The sequence below is a fragment of the Coffea eugenioides genome, chromosome 11, assembly GCF_003713205.1.
Source record: "Coffea eugenioides isolate CCC68of chromosome 11, Ceug_1.0, whole genome shotgun sequence".
Taxonomy (NCBI): domain Eukaryota; kingdom Viridiplantae; phylum Streptophyta; class Magnoliopsida; order Gentianales; family Rubiaceae; genus Coffea; species Coffea eugenioides.
The window spans coordinates 11,887,897-11,903,991 of NC_040045.1; the positions used below are offsets into that span (position 1 = coordinate 11,887,897).

Below are 16,095 nucleotides of genomic sequence, written 5' to 3' on the forward strand. Positions count from 1 at the left end.
TAAGAGTGATTGCATTGACATGCTCTCTCGGATTCACTTCGGTTTTACTTGGTAATTCACCAGGGTTTCTATTGTTGATCACATTGGCAATTTGACTAATTTGAACCTCCAAGTTTCTGTACATCCCAGCTAATAGGTCCAACCGCCCCTCAACTCGCTCGAATCTATCCGAAGTCACCTTAGCAAGTTTTTCCACCGCGATCTCCCAACTTGGTTTAGTTTCAGCCTGGGGTTGCCTTGGTTGAAATCCCGGCGGATTGGTTGGCCTTTGTTGATTGCCTTGATCTTTCCATCCAAAGTTTGGATGATTTCTCCACCCCGAATTGTAAGTATTCGAGTAGGGATTATTTGGAGCATTTCGGTTGTAATTATTAACAAATTGTACCTGCTCAGAATCAACACACTCATTACTATCATGTTCACCTCCACATATAGAACAACACGCTACATGTGCATTAGATGAACTTGGACCAACTCCACCTTGTCTATTTAGCAACTTCATCACATTATTCATTTGAGCACTCAGCATATTGAGAGTGTCCATTTCTATCATACCTGCGTGACGTCTTGTATTACCTCTCTCATTGGCCCATTGGTAGTTATTTGCTGCCATTTCTTCTATCAAATTATGAGCTTCTTGGGGTGATTTACCCATTAAAGCTCCACCTGCAGCTGCATCGATTATAGTTTTAGTAGAAAAAACTAAACCATTATAGAAGGTTTGTATGATTAACCACTCCGGCAGTCCATGATGTGGACATTTCCGAAGCAAATCTCTAAACCTTTCCCATGCCTCATATAATGATTCACCTTCCATTTGGCTAAAACTAGTGATATCCATTCTTAGCTTAGCAGTCTTACCTGGTGGAAAATACTTATTTAAGAATGCTCTTGATAAATCATCCCATCCGGTGAAAGTATTAGGAGCATGAGAGTGTAGCCAAAGTTTGGCCTTATCTCTCAATGAAAATGGGAACAACCGTAACCTTATAGCATCATCACTAACTCCATTCATTTTAATTGTATCACATATTTCTAAGAATGTAGCTAAGTGTGAGTTAGGATCTTCTACAGCATTACCTCCAAATTGAGATTGTTGAACCATTTGGATAAGTGATGGCTTAATCTCAAAGTTGTTAGCATTTACCGTAGGCCTTACTATGCTTGTTTGAGATCCTTGTGTTCCTGGTAGAGCAAAATCTCGTAGAACTCGCCTATTTGCTTCATTTTCAGCCATTTCTTCTTCAAATGGTAGTTCTATCAAAATTTCCTCTATCGGTTGCCAAATCTCTTGTTCCTCTTGCTGTTGTGTGTGCCTCCTTTGTCTACGTAGTGTCCTCTCAATTTCTGGATCGAAAGGTGCGACTTCTCGAGACTCCCGGTGCATACACTACAAACAGAAATAAGGGATATTATGCAACTTCAATGGTAAAAAAACTGATTACAATATAAGATTAAATATAATCTAAAAAAAATAAAGCTGTCTAAATTAATAAAGATGATTAGGCTCTAATATTGCCGCTCCCCGGCAACGGCGCCAAAAACTTGACGGGATTTTTTTTTATCAATGCAAGTTTAATTCCGATTTTACACCCGTTGGACTGCAAGTATACAGGTCGCAATTGTAGTACAAGATGTGTATCGGGTCGATCCCACGAGGAGCAATTAAAACAATTATTAGATACTAATTTACTCTATTATTTAGACTTACAATTAATTTGAGCAGAAACTTCAGATTTTAATTCAACTACAAAAATTCTTAAATAGATAAATGCAATTTCACAATAGGAGTAGAATTCACTAAATATTAAGATCTAGGGACGTAGATTCCACTTATGACTCAAAAGATCTAAAATGAATTAATTCAACACTTGTTACTGCTCTTGTTTAACCAAGGATTCATTTCCAGAAATACCAAATTCACATTCTCATGATAATAATGGGTTAAAACAGATTAGTTTTTCCTAATCTCTTGGTAAATACTAAATCTGTTCTTATTTACACATGAAATGCAGATTTCATCCACTTGAATGTATTTCTATTCTCATGAATATACAACTCAAGTTCTACTTGTGTCATTCCATTATTTTTACCATTTCTCAATGAGTAAAAACAACTATAAACCTGCCATTGGTGATCAAGCAACAACAAGTAATCCAACATACACAAGTAGATAAGTTAATACAAGACATAACAAGCATAAATCACAATCACTTCATATCATTTGGCCATAAGCTTCATCTACTCCCTAGATAAAGGAAATTAGCTACTCATGAATGATGAAACACTCATAACTTCATTAATGTAAATCATCAGGAATTACAAATACAAACAGAGTAAAGAAAGTCTTAGCCAAGATATGGTAAAGCCTTCCAAAAATCTCCTTTGTCTTGAACTAAGATGATTACAAGATGAAACCTCAATTGCCCCTTGCAAGTACCTAGCTAGAGAGACTATGTTTTTCTGTAAGAAGCTAAGCTACGAATGGCTCTCAGACCTCTCTCAATGTCTTAGCATAAAAACTACTCAAAGGCTCTATTTTTCCAAGTCAAATTCTAACCTTTGATTCCCAAATCTGCACTTTGTTAGCATAGTCAAAAACCAATATTTTTGACTTGAAAATAAGCCACTTTTCTTGCCCTTTTGTCTTCTGAAGCATGTGCACCGAATTCCCTTGCATCTTATAGCTGGAAAGTGGTATGAACACAAGAGAATTGGCTGAGTCAAATTGCAGAATTTCGGCTATAAAACGCGCCTACACAAAACGCGGTTACAAGTCACGTTTTGTGTACTCGCGTATTCACTTTGGCCTTACTTCATCTGCGATTTTCTCTATCATAAAGGCCGAACTAGCTTTTGTGCAAAACACAAAATTTGTAGCCCTTTGAGTTAGCTTTCCAATGCTTCAAGAATCATCCAAATCGGAGCTTTGTAGCGTGAGATATGATCGAAATACTGTCACCTGTTCAAACCTCTGTTTTAACTTCCGACCACAGGGTGCAGCTTCTGTATTCCAGCGTTTTGTCCATGAAGATGGCAGAAATGGATTTCGATGTCTTCATACGAATTGTAGGTCTCTTTCTTAGCTTTAAAATGGTATCACCTCAATCCGATAAGTGTAGCTCCAGATATGGTCAAAATACTGAAGAGTGTCAAAACTGACTTGTATTGCATTTCTTCACTTGAACGTTTTTCACTTCATTCTTCTTGTTGCCACTTAAATTCATCACCCAATCTCTATTTTTTACCTCATTTGACATCCTTTGGTGATTGAATCATCATTCCTGCATAAAAATGAAGTTTTTGCCATTAAAATCAATAGAAATGCAATATTATCCACTTTTACCAAAAATATATAATTTTACCAAAAACCTCTTTATTTTAATTATAAAACTAAATAATCAACTCAAAATTAACTAATAAAATGCACTTAAAAATACGTAAAATAAACTCTTATCAAATACCCCCACACTTGAATCATTGCTTGTCCTCAAGCAATATAAAATTCCAACCATCAATGATCCAAAAATTGAAAATAAACATATGTAGTATTTCAACTCCATTTCCTTGAATCAAGGTAAATAACCCTTATGTGATCTTTCCATTAAGTTCAAGTACTCATAATATCAAGCAAAGAAGAGCCAAGTATACCATAATTTTACCAATCCAACTCAACTTCTTATTTTTATCCAATTTCGTAAGCAAGCAACTCCTATAGTCAATAAAGATGCTAACTAATCTCATGATCAACTTCTTATTTTTCTTAAAGAGGGATTTAATTTACTTTTTATTTATTTATTTATTTATTTTTTTATATATTTTAAGGGTTAAATATTACTTAAGTTGTGAAAAATGCCTTTTGACGCGAAGATCAACATTTTTAGATGCAGATCCCCGGTTACTCAACATTTCACATACTCAAGTTGCTTTGCATACTCTTAATTCAAGTACCTTTTTATGCAAATGTCGACATTTGTAGATGCCAACCCCCGGTTACTCAGTACGAGAATCATTGGAGTAGAATAACCATTTTTTTTTCTTGTTTTTTTTTTTAATATATATATATAATAAAATTCCCTCTAAGAGTAATCATGAGAAGAGTATGACACTTATTAACCATATTAATTTTTTATCTTATAAAATTAGATAAAAAGAAGAATTTTCATCAAATATACAAAATGTAGGCATAATTTTCTCCACTTTACTAGATATACTTTCCTATAGATGAAAAAATTATAATCACATAAAAATCATTTCCAAATTTCATGAGAAAAGAAGTATCAAAACCACATATTTTTATTTCAAAAGGATAAGTGACAAAATTTTATTTATTTATTATAGTTAATAACATATATATGTATAAGGTTTTGGAAAAATTTTGACAGAGTCTCCCCTTAAAAGTGGACTAAATCTCCCTGCCAGCAACCACAAGAAACACCATTTAAGCACAAGAATTATATCAAACACAAGTCTCCCCTTAAAAGTGGACTAAATCTCCCTGCCAGCAACCACAAGAAACACCATTTAAGCACAAGAATTATATCAAACACAACTAAAATCACAAGTACCACACATTTCTTCCCCCACACTTAGAATACACATTGTCCTCAATGTGTAGGGAAAGAAAAGAAAAGAATCAAAAGAAAGGAACAAGTGACTCCCCAAGTGAGATGACTGCAGTCCAGTGAAGCCTTGAATCATGAGTCATCGACCGCTCAACCATCCACAGTCAACGATCTACTAGTTACTGCCACAAGTTCCAATATTCAAAATAAGGAATGTAAGTTAACATTTTTCAAACAAAAGATAAAAAATAACAAGCAAACAAAAGAAAAGCCAGCCAAAGGGCAGCCTCAATCATCCTCTTCATCGTCATCTTCATCATCATCGATGGGAGGTGGGCGTGTGCCTAAATGATCTTCAATTCGGTCCAGGCGAGTATCCATTCTGGCTAAATGATGGTCGATGTCGTCCAAGCGACCGAAAAGCCGCTGCCAGTTGGTCTGTGGCGGAGGAGGAGGTGGTGCTGCAGTAGATGGTCCAGCTCCATCGCGACCATGTCTAGCCTTTTGTCTCCGCTCCTGAACAGGGCGTGGAATGTCTCCCGTACCAATACCAAGGCGGCGAAGAGTAGTGATAGTCATCTCAGCACGTGGTGGAACATACTCCCGCCGCATGCCTTCCAAGGGAACTTCAAAACGGGGGAAGATTAAAGTCAGTAGACGAGGAAATGAAAGTTTGAAAGAAATTGTCTTACGCCTCGCCGTAGACCTAATGTGGCTGATGATGATGTTCGGCAATGAAATTCGAGCATACGGGGAAGTTCGGTTGTGGAACATGTAATCAAGGAAGTAAATATCGCTCTTGCGAACCTCCGTGTGCCCCGTCTTCTTTGGGATGACATTGTGAGCCATCATGTAAATGATAAGCCGATGACGAGGTTCGAAGACATTCGCCAAAATGGTCTCCTTCCTTGTAGAGCGAAAAGGCTGGTACTCGAGACCAAATCTGGCCATGGCCAATGATGGATCCCACCTCCTATTCGGGGGAACAAACTCCATCTTCAAATCTACTGGACGTCCATCATCCATACACCCCAAAATAGCGGCCAAATCTTGACGTGACAAGACGATTCGTCTTCCACGCACCCAGGACTCAACCATTTCTCCACTGTGGTGCGCCTTTCTCTCAATGTTGGCGTAAAACTCGCGCACCAAATCGGGGTAGTAATGGTTTGGTAAGGTGAGAATCGGAGCCCATCCAAGCTGAGCAAAAGCCTCCGAGATGTTGTACATCATCTCAACTGGTGGACTGACGTGCATCTCAAACAAAAACTCCAAGTTAGCATGCTCCTCATGCCATTCTTGATTCCTTCGATTAGTGAACCTTGCACTGTCAAACACAGATCTTCCCGCTCCACGAGAGCTGCCCTCACCAGGCTGTCGACTAACCGGTGGCGGAGAAGGTGAACTCTCCTCCTCAGACACGTCCATCTCTTCATTAACCTCTCTCTCCTCACTACTAGAGGATGAAAGTACCGCTCTTCTTCCCCTTGGCATAGTACCTAAAAGAAAATGTTGCAATTAACCACATATATTTAGACACAATGCACAATTTGGCAATGAATGTTCTAAAATGATCCAAATAACCTCCAATTTATCCCTTCAAGTGACAACACGTCCAATAACTAATGTATAGGACCACACAAGAAGAGCCATAATTTATGCCCAAAAATTACTCAAAATCACCAATTGAAACAAGATATGCAATAATTATAACCCAATCAGTGAAATTAGCAACAATTATGATTATAACTAATGAGAATTAACAATAATAACATGCCTTTAGCTATAATCATGTTTAAGCAAAAATTAACCAATTAACTCACTAAATCAACCAAATTACTCAATATACACAATGCATATGCCCAAACATCATCAACTAACCATCCTTAACCATAATTAATCATCACTAATGGCTCAGAAACACCCTAACTTCATTTTCCAATTTCGTCTAAATATAGCAATTGTGAATTTTAAAGTACTTGAAAACCAATAAATTGCTACATTTAAACATTTAAACATGCTTAAACAATCATAATAATCATGAATAAAATCAAAAATAGCCATGAACCTCATCAAATTTTCGAAATTAAAAGATGTCAGATAGCTCAGGATAAAAAATATGATCTTCTAAAATCAAAAGATTTGATGAAGAAACTTACCTCAATCACGTAGAAGGATGTTTGGTGATGCTAAAAATGTCAAAAGCCCTATGAAACAACCTCCAATTGACCTCAAATTGAAGAAATTAGAGTTTAAGAACCCTAACCTTCAATCCCTCAAAAACCTGATTTTAGGTGTTTTTCTTGGATTTTAATCGGTTAAAAAGGTTGTATGAAGCTCAAAAGGTGTTGGGGTGATGATTTCTAGCAAGATTATGGAACAAAATGGAAGATTTGTGAGTTGGGTAGAAGGAAAGAGGGAAAAACGCGGCTGGAAAAATTGGAGAAGTGAAGAAATGTTCTGGAAATCGCGTTTTTGAAGCAGAAAAGTGAACCACAAACGCGACTAAAAACGCGCCTTCAACGCGCGTTTTTAAAGCCGCGTTTTCTGCACAAATCTCGCAGAATTGAAAACGCGATTACGTATGAAAACGCGACTTTAAGTCGCGTTTATCTGTGTCGCGTTTCCAGTTTTGCTCAGGCGAGAAAACGCGACTTCCTCCAAAACGCGACTTTAAGTCGCGTTTTAAAGGCGCGTTTTCTGTTCTGCAGGCGCAGAATTGAAAACGCGATTCTGAGAAACGCGACGTTTAGTCGCGTTTTATTGGAAAACGCGTTTTCTGCTTCGATTTTTAGCAGAATTTCAACTTTTGAAAAATTACGAAAGGTACCCCAATGACTTAAAATGCATCATAGATAATTTGTTTGCCAATTTTAACGACTGGAACAAATGTAAAACATTAAAAACATGCATTTTACCCCTTTATAATGAATCAAAAACACCTTTAACGCAAATCGAGTGGTTGAGTTGCTTGATCAAAGTTTGCCCTTTTCACCTCACATGGTCATTCTTGCTTCCATTTGCCAACCCTATAACACAAAAACAAAAAATTAACAAAAACACTTATTTAAGTCTAAAAATCACAAAAAATTAACACAAATAACATAACATTGGGTTGCCTCCCAATTAGCGCTTTTGTTTATAGTCATTGGCTCGACTGAAAGAGTTGAATCACTTTAGAGCATTAGGGAGCGATTTTCTCCCCATGGGTCGAAACTCCCGAGCCAATCCACCATGTGGTGAACCATGCATTGATCTTCATAGTCCAATTTCCTCAAATGCCAAGGAGGAATATTAGACTTGTCATAGAGAGGCTCAACTTCACCTTGGAGTGGATTTTGCTTGTCTTTTCTGAATTGGCTCAACTTTTCACCATTTTCTTCATGGAATGGCGAATTTATTAAGCCAACTTCCATCCTTATCTTCTCCTCCTTTGTTCCTACACCATGAAAGTTAGTACCAAGGACATTTATAAATTTAACTTCTTCGGTCCTTTCTTGGTTAACCTTTTCATCATATGGCATATTAGAAACAAGAGCAGTAGGCTCTATACTCCCTTCTTTATTATCCAAATTGAATTCCAATTCCTCACCATTAACCCGTAATATAAGCTTACCTTTTTCTACATCAATTATAGTTCGTGCAGTGGCTAAAAACAGTCGTCCTAGAATAATTGGCATTCTCACATCTTCTTCAATATCTAAGACAACAAAATCCACAGGTATTATAGATTGTCTTACCTTTATGAGCACATTTTCCAAAATACCCATGGGACGTGTGATTGACCGATCCGCCAATTGCAATGTAATATTGGTAGCTTTTAGCTCTTGAAGTCCCAATCTCCGGGCAACCGATAACGGCATAAGTGACACACTTGCACCTAAATCACATAAAGCATTAGAAAAATGCAATTGACCAATAGTGCAAGGAATAGAAAAACTTCCCGGATCTTTCAATTTAGGAGGGAGTTTATTTTTAATCAATGCACTACACTCTTCCGTTAATGCTATCATCTCATTATCTACAATTTTCCTCTTCTTTGACATGATGTCTTTCAAGAAACGTGCATAAGAGGGAATCTGTGTTATAGCATCAATGAAAGGAATGTTAATGTGCAATTGTTTAAACATTTTGAAGAACTTTTCAAACTCCCGATCCTGTCCATCTTTCTTCAACCTGTGAGGAAAAGGTATCACATTAGAATTTAATTTGGGATGAAGTGCATCAATATCAATGATAACATGATCATTTTGACTTTCTTGCTCCCCTTCAATTGCTTGCTTCTTGTCTTTTTCACCACCTGAATTTTCAAAATCGAATCCATCAACCGTTTTACCTCTTCTAAGAGTGATTGCATTGACATGCTCTCTCGGATTCACTTCGGTTTTACTTGGTAATTCACCAGGGTTTCTATTGTTGATCACATTGGCAATTTGACTAATTTGAACCTCCAAGTTTCTGTACATCCCAGCTAATAGGTCCAACCGCCCCTCAACTCGCTCGAATCTATCCGAAGTCACCTTAGCAAGTTTTTCCACCGCGATCTCCCAACTTGGTTTAGTTTCAGCCTGGGGTTGCCTTGGTTGAAATCCCGGCGGATTGGTTGGCCTTTGTTGATTGCCTTGATCTTTCCATCCAAAGTTTGGATGATTTCTCCACCCCGAATTGTAAGTATTCGAGTAGGGATTATTTGGAGCATTTCGGTTGTAATTATTAACAAATTGTACCTGCTCAGAATCAACACACTCATTACTATCATGTTCACCTCCACATATAGAACAACACGCTACATGTGCATTAGATGAACTTGGACCAACTCCACCTTGTCTATTTAGCAACTTCATCACATTATTCATTTGAGCACTCAGCATATTGAGAGTGTCCATTTCTATCATACCTGCGTGACGTCTTGTATTACCTCTCTCATTGGCCCATTGGTAGTTATTTGCTGCCATTTCTTCTATCAAATTATGAGCTTCTTGGGGTGATTTACCCATTAAAGCTCCACCTGCAGCTGCATCGATTATAGTTTTAGTAGAAAAAACTAAACCATTATAGAAGGTTTGTATGATTAACCACTCCGGCAGTCCATGATGTGGACATTTCCGAAGCAAATCTCTAAACCTTTCCCATGCCTCATATAATGATTCACCTTCCATTTGGCTAAAACTAGTGATATCCATTCTTAGCTTAGCAGTCTTACCTGGTGGAAAATACTTATTTAAGAATGCTCTTGATAAATCATCCCATCCGGTGAAAGTATTAGGAGCATGAGAGTGTAGCCAAAGTTTGGCCTTATCTCTCAATGAAAATGGGAACAACCGTAACCTTATAGCATCATCACTAACTCCATTCATTTTAATTGTATCACATATTTCTAAGAATGTAGCTAAGTGTGAGTTAGGATCTTCTACAGCATTACCTCCAAATTGAGATTGTTGAACCATTTGGATAAGTGATGGCTTAATCTCAAAGTTGTTAGCATTTACCGTAGGCCTTACTATGCTTGTTTGAGATCCTTGTGTTCCTGGTAGAGCAAAATCTCGTAGAACTCGCCTATTTGCTTCATTTTCAGCCATTTCTTCTTCAAATGGTAGTTCTATCAAAATTTCCTCTATCGGTTGCCAAATCTCTTGTTCCTCTTGCTGTTGTGTGTGCCTCCTTTGTCTACGTAGTGTCCTCTCAATTTCTGGATCGAAAGGTGCGACTTCTCGAGACTCCCGGTGCATACACTACAAACAGAAATAAGGGATATTATGCAACTTCAATGGTAAAAAAACTGATTACAATATAAGATTAAATATAATCTAAAAAAAATAAAGCTGTCTAAATTAATAAAGATGATTAGGCTCTAATATTGCCGCTCCCCGGCAACGGCGCCAAAAACTTGACGGGATTTTTTTTTATCAATGCAAGTTTAATTCCGATTTTACACCCGTTGGACTGCAAGTATACAGGTCGCAATTGTAGTACAAGATGTGTATCGGGTCGATCCCACGAGGAGCAATTAAAACAATTATTAGATACTAATTTACTCTATTATTTAGACTTACAATTAATTTGAGCAGAAACTTCAGATTTTAATTCAACTACAAAAATTCTTAAATAGATAAATGCAATTTCACAATAGGAGTAGAATTCACTAAATATTAAGATCTAGGGACGTAGATTCCACTTATGACTCAAAAGATCTAAAATGAATTAATTCAACACTTGTTACTGCTCTTGTTTAACCAAGGATTCATTTCCAGAAATACCAAATTCACATTCTCATGATAATAATGGGTTAAAACAGATTAGTTTTTCCTAATCTCTTGGTAAATACTAAATCTGTTCTTATTTACACATGAAATGCAGATTTCATCCACTTGAATGTATTTCTATTCTCATGAATATACAACTCAAGTTCTACTTGTGTCATTCCATTATTTTTACCATTTCTCAATGAGTAAAAACAACTATAAACCTACTATTGGTGATCAAGCAACAACAAGTAATCCAACATACACAAGTAGATAAGTTAATACAAGACATAACAAGCATAAATCACAATCACTTCATATCATTTGGCCATAAGCTTCATCTACTCCCTAGATAAAGGAAATTAGCTACTCATGAATGATGAAACACTCATAACTTCATTAATGTAAATCATCAGGAATTACAAATACAAACAGAGTAAAGAAAGTCTTAGCCAAGATATGGTAAAGCCTTCCAAAAATCTCCTTTGTCTTGAACTAAGATGATTACAAGATGAAACCTCAATTGCCCCTTGCAAGTACCTAGCTAGAGAGACTATGTTTTTCTGTAAGAAGCTAAGCTACGAATGGCTCTCAGACCTCTCTCAATGTCTTAGCATAAAAACTACTCAAAGGCTCTATTTTTCCAAGTCAAATTCTAACCTTTGATTCCCAAATCTGCACTTTGTTAGCATAGTCAAAAACCAATATTTTTGACTTGAAAATAAGCCACTTTTCTTGCCCTTTTGTCTTCTGAAGCATGTGCACCGAATTCCCTTGCATCTTATAGCTGGAAAGTGGTATGAACACAAGAGAATTGGCTGAGTCAAATTGCAGAATTTCGGCTATAAAACGCGCCTACACAAAACGCGGTTACAAGTCACGTTTTGTGTACTCGCGTATTCACTTTGGCCTTACTTCATCTGCGATTTTCTCTATCATAAAGGCCGAACTAGCTTTTGTGCAAAACACAAAATTTGTAGCCCTTTGAGTTAGCTTTCCAATGCTTCAAGAATCATCCAAATCGGAGCTTTGTAGCGTGAGATATGATCGAAATACTGTCACCTGTTCAAACCTCTGTTTTAACTTCCGACCACAGGGTGCAGCTTCTGTATTCCAGCGTTTTGTCCATGAAGATGGCAGAAATGGATTTCGATGTCTTCATACGAATTGTAGGTCTCTTTCTTAGCTTTAAAATGGTATCACCTCAATCCGATAAGTGTAGCTCCAGATATGGTCAAAATACTGAAGAGTGTCAAAACTGACTTGTATTGCATTTCTTCACTTGAACGTTTTTCACTTCATTCTTCTTGTTGCCACTTAAATTCATCACCCAATCTCTATTTTTTACCTCATTTGACATCCTTTGGTGATTGAATCATCATTCCTGCATAAAAATGAAGTTTTTGCCATTAAAATCAATAGAAATGCAATATTATCCACTTTTACCAAAAATATATAATTTTACCAAAAACCTCTTTATTTTAATTATAAAACTAAATAATCAACTCAAAATTAACTAATAAAATGCACTTAAAAATACGTAAAATAAACTCTTATCATTGATCATTCTTAATTCTCCAATATTAATACACCCCCGATCCAAGTATAGCCTCAAAAAACGTGTACTCGCTATTCTGAACTAAACGAATTTTCGAAAAGTGAATTTTCCAACAAAACGTTTTAAAATATAAAAGAGGCGTTGTTCCATATAACTAGATTTTTAAATGGTCAACATAAATAATTCGGAGAAAATGAGTAAATAAATACTTAAGTAAACTTGTAACATTCGATAAATAAGAAAATTTTCGGGTCTTCACAGGTTGTGTAGCAATATGCCACGCTTGCTTAGATAACAATGCAAGATTAAAAGTCTTAAGCTGCCTAAAACCCATTCCTCCATCTTCTTTTCGGCTGCAAAGTTTATCCCAACTAACCCAGTGAATTGGTCTAGCCTTATTTCCATCACCCCACCAAAAATTGCTCATCATTGATTGGATATCCATTAGCAAAGAATCTTGAAATTTGAAACAAGACATCGAATATGTGGGAATTGCCTGAACCACTGCTTTTAGCAAAATTTCCTTTCCCCCTTTTGATAACCGTTGTTCATTCCATCCTTGAATTCATTGCCAAATTCTATCCTTGATAGAAGAGAATACCTCACATTTGGAGCGTCCAATAACGGTGGGAAGACCAAGATATTTTTCATGTGAAACCACTTCTTTAATATTCAGGAACTAAGTGATATCTTGTCGGGTTGAGAAATCTGTGTTACCACTGAAAACCACAGCTGATTTCTCAAGATTGATCTCTTGCCCAGAAGCTTCCTTATATAGTTGCAAGATATCCTGAATATGTCGAGCTTCTTGTAGGGTAGCTTTGCCAAATAACAAAATATCGTCTGCAAATAATAAATGAGAAAGCTTGGGGCCACTCTGACCTATTCGAACTCCTGACAATTTACCATAAGCCTTTGCTTCTTGTAATAGACAGGAAAAAGCCTCTACACATATAAGAGAGAAATTGGATCGCCTTGTCTAATGCCCCGCTGTGGTCGTAGATAACCAAATTCAACACCATTTAGCTGAAAAAAATATGAAACAGTAGAGAAACAACTGAAAATAAGATCAACAAAAGATGGGTGAAAACCTAAAGCCAACATCATTTCCTTAAGAAAAGGCCACTCAACACTATCAAACGCTTTGCTCATGTCCAATTTAATGGACATGGATCCCTCTTTGCCTGCAGACTTTGATTTAAGAGAGTGGTTAACTTCGTAAGCGATCAGGATATTATCTGTAATGAGACGACCAGGAATAAAAGCAGACTGAAAGGGCGAGAGAATTATTGAAAGAACTTTATTTAATCTATTAGCTATAACCTTAGAAGCTAATCTATAAACTACATTACATAAACTAATTGGACGAAATTGAGTTATATTGGATGGACATTGGCATTTTGGGATAAGCACAATGTAAGTGAAATTCAATTGATCATCAAAATGCCCATTGTTCAATAATTCAAGAACACATTTCACTACATCCTAACTAACAACATCCCAAAATTTCTGATAAAATATTGGGGACATGCCATCAGGACCGAGAGATTTAAAAGGATGCATTTTATTTAAAGCTTGTGTTACCTCAAAAGCTGAGTAAGTTCGCATTAGTGAATCATTCATTCGTTTAGATACCTTAGGTTGCACCCTTTGCAAAACCGCATCAATTATCTCAGGAGATGGCTTTGAACTGGAAAAAATGGATCCAAAATGGTCTAAGATAATGTTCTCCAGATCATCATGGGAGTTGCACCACTGCCCCGCATCAGTGAAAAGGCCATTTATCTAATTTTGCTTCTGTCGCTTGGATGCTTGTGCATAGAAGAAAGCTGTATTTCGATCCCCCTCTCGATACCAGTGAGTTTTACTCCTTTGCTTCCACATAGTATTTTCCCGATCCAAAGTATCCTCTAATTGATTTGTTAAAGTCCCAATTTGAGACTTAACAGCATCAGAGAGAGTCCCTTGCTGCAGCTTAGCAATCTTTTTCCTTAGGTCATCTGCTGTAGAACAAACATTACCAAATTTTGATTTGCTCCATTGTAAAAGACCCATTTGACATTCATCAGTTTTCTTTAACAAATTAACACAAGCATTATCCGCAGATGTACTTTCTCAAGATTGTCGAATTACGTTTTCACAATCATCTGCCTTTATCCACATGGCTTTGAACATAAAGCGTTTAAATTTCTTCGCCTCATTTGTAGTCTTTGAAAATTTAATGAAATTCTCAAAGCTAAAAACTAGAGGCAAATGATCAGAGAATATAGAGTGCACATGCTTGAGTTTTGAATCAGGGAATAAGTCCACAAAATCTTGAGTTGCACAAGCACAATCAAGTCTCGCTCTAATCGTATTTGGATATGTCCGACTATGGCACCATGTATAAGGGAAACCTTCATAGCCCACATCGTGCAAATTACTATCCATCAAGGCCTGACGAAAATTCATGATTTGCAGTTATTTCGTGGACCAGAACCTTGAAATTCGTTTTGGCTAAGGACCTCATTATAATCACCAATACAAAGCCAGGGGAGTCGAGATTGTGTGCTTAGTTGTCGGAGAGAATGCCAGGAATATTTTTGCTTTGAAGCATCAGGATGTCAATAAAAGCCAGTGAAACGCCATGTGTAATTTGGCATATGAACATTGGCATCAATAAATGTACTTGCAAAGGGGTTCAATGATATGTCAAGATCTAGTAGACATCTTAGTAGACAAAATAGACTAGTATCCATGTAAAAATTAAATACTATCCATTTGATGAAACATCTGACTCTTGCAATTTCAACTCATGGTTAGTGATCTCGTGCCAAAGCTAATCCATATAAGAGTCCAGTGAAAATGAAGTCTTTAATCCCTTTTTGCCCCAAATCTCTACTACTAAAATCAATTACCGAATATAAGTAGAATCCATCAATTAATGCAATATTTGGTAAAATAAAAAAGGGAAACAATCATAAAATTAATGATAAAAATGTAACCTATCATATGTATTTAGTTGTATCAAAGTTGGATTTATCTTTTTTTCCTGATAAATAGTTGGTTTGCCTAAATAAAAATACATAATACGAAAAAGATGATATAACATATTTGAATTACAATAATATTTCTTTAATCAGTGATTTTACTAGAAAAAAGAAATTCAAATTTTTTTATCTGCTCAATTTGGGAAAGAACCCATGAATCCTACAAATTTGGTCACCAAAATTTTGGCTTCCTCTAGAACCCATGTTGTGTTTAATAATCGAGTTTTTCCCCTCCAAAGATAGACTTTTAAAAAGAAAAAAAAATCATAGAGATACCTACAAGCACTCCCATCTCTCACCCTTTTTCTTTCCTATCCCTATCACTTTGAATCTGTCGTGTCCTTCACCAATAAGTTTAGAATTTTTTATTAATATTGTTGAATTTTTCTACTAGTAGTTGGAACAGGAGTTTCCTTCAGATCATGCTGATTAATTTTTTCTAATCTGAATAGGACTGGAATCTAGAGGTTTTTCTTCTACCCACTTCAATCAAAAGACGAAGATTGATACATCATGTAAGTCATCTTCTTGTGCCCTATCATTTATTTTAATAATCTATTTTTGTATTCCTTTGACTTTGTGTGAGATCTACGGAATTACTTTTGAACAAAGAAGAAGGTTTGGGTTTAGGGATTAGAAGTATACACTTGTTGAACTCTAGACCTAAGTTTTGCGACATACATGCTGTCTACTTTCTCAAA

The 16,095-nt window shown here is 36.4% G+C and overlaps 2 non-coding genes across 2 annotated transcripts; both read left to right on the forward strand.

Annotated features, from left to right (window-relative positions):
• The first annotated feature begins 743 nt into the window (after positions 1 to 743).
• Positions 744 to 850, forward strand: LOC113754645. Its single transcript, XR_003465323.1, has one exon. It is a non-coding gene; the product is annotated as a small nucleolar RNA R71 (small nucleolar RNA).
• Positions 851 to 9,650: 8,800 nt separating this feature from the next.
• LOC113754646 lies at positions 9,651 to 9,757 on the forward strand. The gene has a single exon (XR_003465324.1). It is a non-coding gene; the product is annotated as a small nucleolar RNA R71 (small nucleolar RNA).
• The last annotated feature ends 6,338 nt before the right edge of the window (positions 9,758 to 16,095 follow it).